This window comes from Bactrocera latifrons, unplaced genomic scaffold, assembly GCF_001853355.1.
Source record: "Bactrocera latifrons isolate USDA-ARS-PBARC rearing strain unplaced genomic scaffold, ASM185335v1 scaffold_36, whole genome shotgun sequence".
Classification (NCBI taxonomy): domain Eukaryota; kingdom Metazoa; phylum Arthropoda; class Insecta; order Diptera; family Tephritidae; genus Bactrocera; species Bactrocera latifrons.
Window position 1 is genome coordinate 1,305,733 of NW_017537001.1, and position 5,575 is coordinate 1,311,307.

General features: G+C 33.2%; 1 protein-coding gene across 1 annotated transcript in view; it reads right to left on the reverse strand.

Moving 5' to 3' along the window:
- Positions 1-583, reverse strand: part of LOC108971854 (sialin) — a 26,167-nt gene extending 25,584 nt beyond the window's left edge. The window contains exon 1 of the mRNA XM_018938172.1: positions 303-583. The gene's annotated coding sequence lies outside the window, so the exon portion shown is untranslated. The remainder of the gene's footprint in view (positions 1-302) is intronic.
- Between the last annotated feature and the right edge of the window lie 4,992 nt (positions 584-5,575).

Consider the following 5,575-nt stretch of genomic DNA (forward strand, 5'->3'; position numbering starts at 1 on the left):
ATATTATATGTAGTCAACAACGCTACTTTATTGTGTGAGAATTTCGTAAATTACTTTCTTTGACATCGCTTTCATTTACACAATATACAAACAGCCCGGCCAAAATTAATTTTATTTTCTTAAACGTTTTCGGCCAGTTGCCACACTACACATTTTAGATCTACCCGACATTTTTTTATTCTTTTGTATTTTCAGTATTATAACGCAGCATCTGCTTCTAATATGTCACCCCATAGAACAGTCTATCTTCAAATATCAATGATCAATTGCCGATTTAAAATGTACAAAAGCAACAAAATTACCTTTTCACTGTTAACTTTCGAAAATTTATTTATTATATAGTATAATTAGTTATTTTATCTTAAAACTTTAGTATTTTTCTAGTTTTATTTCACCGAATTTATTTTCCGCGAAACAATTACATATGTCAATAATGCACTGGTGCCGCGCCAATAATCACATTTATTATAGCAGTTGCCCAGCTAAGGAACTAAGGTGTGTGTTATTTTGTACGTTCTCGAATTCAAAAAGTTCCGAAATCAACCAACTGTCGGCACCACTGTACAAATTCAACTGAAACTATCTCAGCGTTGACGCGCCTTTAAATTTGCTCGCTCTCAGTTGGCGAGTAGATGAGGCACATGGYAAGTGTGTAGGCAAACACGCGTATATACTTAAGAAAATATATATTTGTGACGCGCTAGTGTGTGTGTTTAGGTATATTTGTATATGGATTTTCGTCACGATATTCCTACCTCGTGGTTTGATTGTTTCAACAACCCGATTTTTATTCACTCTGCCTTCTGACGGGTACTTGTGTTGGTGTATATCGCTCACAGCTTTGTTTGTATGTTTGCATAGCTGTGCGTTCACATGCATATTAACGAGCGTATATGTATGTGTGTTTGTATGTATGTTTATGGAAATTGTGAGATGTGCATTTGTTGTAGAAGAACTCTATTGTTTCTATGCAGCTTCACTATAGCTGACTATCCTTATACTAGTTCCCTAAATACGTTTGTATGTAGCCAAGCGCTTGGATTGAATTCATGTAAATTGCATTTAATTATTTAGAAATGCGGTATCAAGCATTGTACSATGTTCTGGCTATATTTTCTGCATGGAAGTTTTAGCATTAGAAGTATGTTTGCCTATATTAAAATATTTTTTAACCTTGAACAGAATAGGGTATTTCAAGAACTTTGTAACACCCAGAAAAATATCGGACAACATTTAAAGTATGTACATACATATATGTATATAGATACTGATCAGCGTGACGAGCAAAGTCGATTTAGTCATGTCCGTCTGTCTGCCCATATATAAACAAACTTTTTGAGATATCGACCTGAAATTTTTTTTACATCCTTTTCTTTTCAATCGCCGTTATTAGATCATATAGCAGTATGTTGCTGACATACAAGCTGAACGATCTGGCTCAAGTCCGTATATGAACAATTTTTCTATTTGACAGGATATGTTAATAAAATTATTAGATGGATTATTGAAAATTATCCAAAATCGCACGTGGACTGCTATATATGTATATATAATGCTTTGTGAGGGCAAAGAGAACACTAGATCTCTTGCGATCGATCTTGGGCTAAAAGGCTTTTGTGACAGAGTATATACCGATGAGTGTCCAAGCTTCCGCGAAACGCAGCTATCTACACTCGATGCTATTGTAGTGAGGTTAGTCAGTCTTCGACCAGCCCTGAACTCACTGTTAATAAGGTCGAGGCTAGTATCGCCACACTGTTATGTGAGAGATGGGACGATCCTTAACTTGCGAGCCAAATTTGAAAACGAAATCCTTTTCACTTTTATAATACTCGAAGATCGCTGAGTAAGAAAAACTTTTAATTGAGTGATATAGTTGTCTCAGATTTACTTTGGGAGTTTCATTGCAGATATGAGCAATATTAGAAGGATAACCGTTAGTGCTTTCCAGACGACATAATGGTACAGACGCCAGCATTTGAAATTAAAGACAATTGCTTCAATTTGAAGAAAACCCCCGATGAAGATGAACTGAGTATCAAAAATCATTTCCGTGAAGCTGTAAAATTAATTTTTTCGAAAGTGATTCATCTATCAGCACCCACATGAGTGATAGCGTTACAAGCATAAATATATAATATATATAGCACATAGTAACATGTAGAAGTGCATTTTTCACGCGCGTGTACGCACACATACAAACTTAAAGTAATGTGTAAATAAGTACAAGAGTTGAATTCAATCTGATAACGGTTTTATAGGCACCCATCAGTGCCAGAGTTCAGCCATTTTACTACGAAACCACACACACATGCACAAACAATAAAATTATATGTAGACTATGTCTATACACATACATACATATATATACACATTTATATTAATTCTCATTTTGAATATTACTCCAGTTGTCATTTTTAATTGACACTTGGAAAACAAACTTTTTTGTCTCTAAGTGAATATTCCAAGAAAATGCGACTTGGAAAATTAATGGGACAATAAGTCGTAATTATATATAAACTGGGTTATTTCGTAAAAGCCCATGAATTTATATAAGTATAAATGCAATACTAGCGACAGCCAATTGAAAGTGGTCCATGTGGATGACAAAACCTAACCAAATGGGTGATAAGAAGCAGAGAGGTGCTTAAAAATTAACTACTCCACATTAAGTGGCACGTATAATATTCAAATATTCATATTGATAAGATTACCAGTTAGCATACACTCAAATATATATTTATGAGCTATAATGCAGGGATTTTCTATTTACCTATTATTTCATAATGTCCTCGTTCACCTCCAGGCCGATTTACCTAATTTATTTATCTAACTTGAAGAAGGTTCATATAACAATTTAACAGCTATTTTCCAAAAGCCGGAGCTTAGAAAATAATAATTCCAACAAACTACTCGAATAACATAAACAGACTTAAAATCATTAGAAGTGTACTAAAACAAAAACTTATATAAATGAAAAAAATTAAATAGAAAGGGTCTTCGATTAGCCATGCTTTAGAGAAGATTGCATCGACATAACAACTGGTATAAATACAATAAATTATCCAAATTAAATAAAACCATAGAATCCTTAAACCTTGTACATTAGAGAAATGAACAAACAACTGGTACAATCAAATAGGAGCTGTCATGAAATCTTTTGAACTTTAAAAGTGGTCAAACGAACAAACAACTGGTATAATCAATTAGGTTGTATCTCTGATTCATCAAAACTTGAATGAGAGAGAAACTGATATAAATGCAATAAAATTGGAGTTGTTACAAGAACGTTAGACGTAAAAGAGTAATGAAACTAACAATCGGTATAAATACGATAAACTGATATAATCAAATGGAAAATATCTTCGATGCATTCAACCTTGGAGGAGAGTTAATAGAACAAACATTGCCGTACTCAAATTATTTATTATCTTTGATCCATCAAACCTTAGATGAGAGTGAAACGAACAAGCAACTGGTATAAATGCAATAAATTGCGCCAGTAAAATTGGAGTTATCATAGAATCGTTAAACCTTAGAGGGTAGTGAAACGAATAAGCAATTGGTATAAATACGATAAACGGATACAATCAATTAGAAAGGGTGTTCAATTGACCACAACCAAAAAAGTAATCGAATCGACCAAATAAACGATATAAGGGCAATAAATTGGCAGAATCATGATGGAATCTTTAGGTTTAAAGAGTGGTGAAACAAACAAACAACTGGAATAAATATAATAAACTGGTATAATCAATTAAAAAGTGTATTCAATTGACCAAAACTTGGAAAAGAGTTAATCGAACAAGCAATCGGCATAAATATGATGAAAATGTAAAAAAACGTTAGAATAGGAACCACTTATACTACTAAATTGTGATTCATTTCGAGTTTCCCTACTTTTTTCAAGAAAAAACTCAGAAACTTCAAATTTAATGGAGAATATAAATTATTATTCTGTGGCATTTATTTATTTAAGATTACCTCTTTCATATATTGGCCGCGGCTATATCTCAGATGGTCCATCCGTTGAATCCAATTTTCGATGACTTGTTCGAGCATTTACAATGAGGTACCATCATTCATTCGTGTAGATTAAGTTTAGTAGGTAATTTTTTGTCAATAAATTTTATCTTTGCAAGTGGTCAGTGGTGAATCAAAGGCTGCTAATGATGAATCTGGATTATTACCTCTCATCTTTCTTTTAAAAACTGCAGATTTTATAATTTTTTTTATAAAATGCTTTCGACTGCTACTCTAATAACTGTTAGTTGCAGATACTCTCCCATCTCTCAATTTTTTTCCATTTCTTGCCAGAATTCGTGAAACTTCTTCAATGATGACTAATTCAGATCTTCCAAAAGGCAACAGAAATCTAAACAACAGCAGTAAACAATTTGGTGGCATAAATTAGTTTTTGAGTAGTAACTGTAGTCAGATGCAGTGTAATTATATGACCTTTTGCAACTCACTTTGGTAAAACTTTATATCCAGCTCGAGAATATTAACAGAACAAACCCACCGACAATGACACATTCATGCACACAAACACACATTTTTCGGCGAATTCAATGCCACTTTGTTTACTTGGAGGCATGGCAGGCGCATTGTACGGCACCATTGCCCAGCAGGTAAGAAATGGTTGCGGTTAATGTGTTTCTTCTTTCAGAGCTATCAATTCACAAACAGGTAAGCACACTTGAAAATTACAAATTCGCCATAAATATAGTGTTCACAGTGTGTAATATTTATATACGATAATATTTACAATGTGCGCTTAAAGGATCATAAGGCAAATTAGTGGCTATAACGGTAAATACGTAGCGATTTTACTAAATCAAATGGGCACATTGAATTAAGTCATTCATTTACACGTGTCAATTACAAATATACAGGGTGTTAAGGGTAAAAAGATGTTGTGTACATATATTTATGGCAACTTAAATGCTTGACTACCACACAGTAGTTAACAATACTCATTTGACGTTCGGCTATATACACATTTACACAAATGGATGTTCAAAAAATGTTATTCTTTATAAATTCTGTTATGGTTTACAAAACAACAAAAACTGTTTAAAAAAACCTTTTGGCCTGCTAAATGCTTTATAAATGCGAATAAAAAATTTGAAGTGCGAAGAAATGCAAATTCTTCAAGCATTTTGCACTTTCATTGTGAAGCAATTATGAAATATTATCTGATTAACACGAGCAAATTTCCAATGAAATGCTAATCGGCTGGATCATTATGAGTTACTTAATAATTTTATTTTGAAGGAAAATAAAATATTAAAAAAACTTCCCATTATGGCGCTAATGGCGTCAAATGGGCTTATGAGTTGCGTAGTGAGCTAAAGACCATTATACATCAACTGATCAAATTTGACCCGGACTGGCCTTTTTTGGGTTTTCATGTTCGTATGAAGTTTGAACTTCATATGTTACTTAGTGCGTGTTTGTCAGGTACTTGTGTACGACGTGAAAAGTTTGCCTAGCGATTTTTATTTAAAAAAAATTTTCAAAGAGTTTGGTTAAAATATTGTGTTTCCAAAAGGATCGCGGCTACGGAATTGTT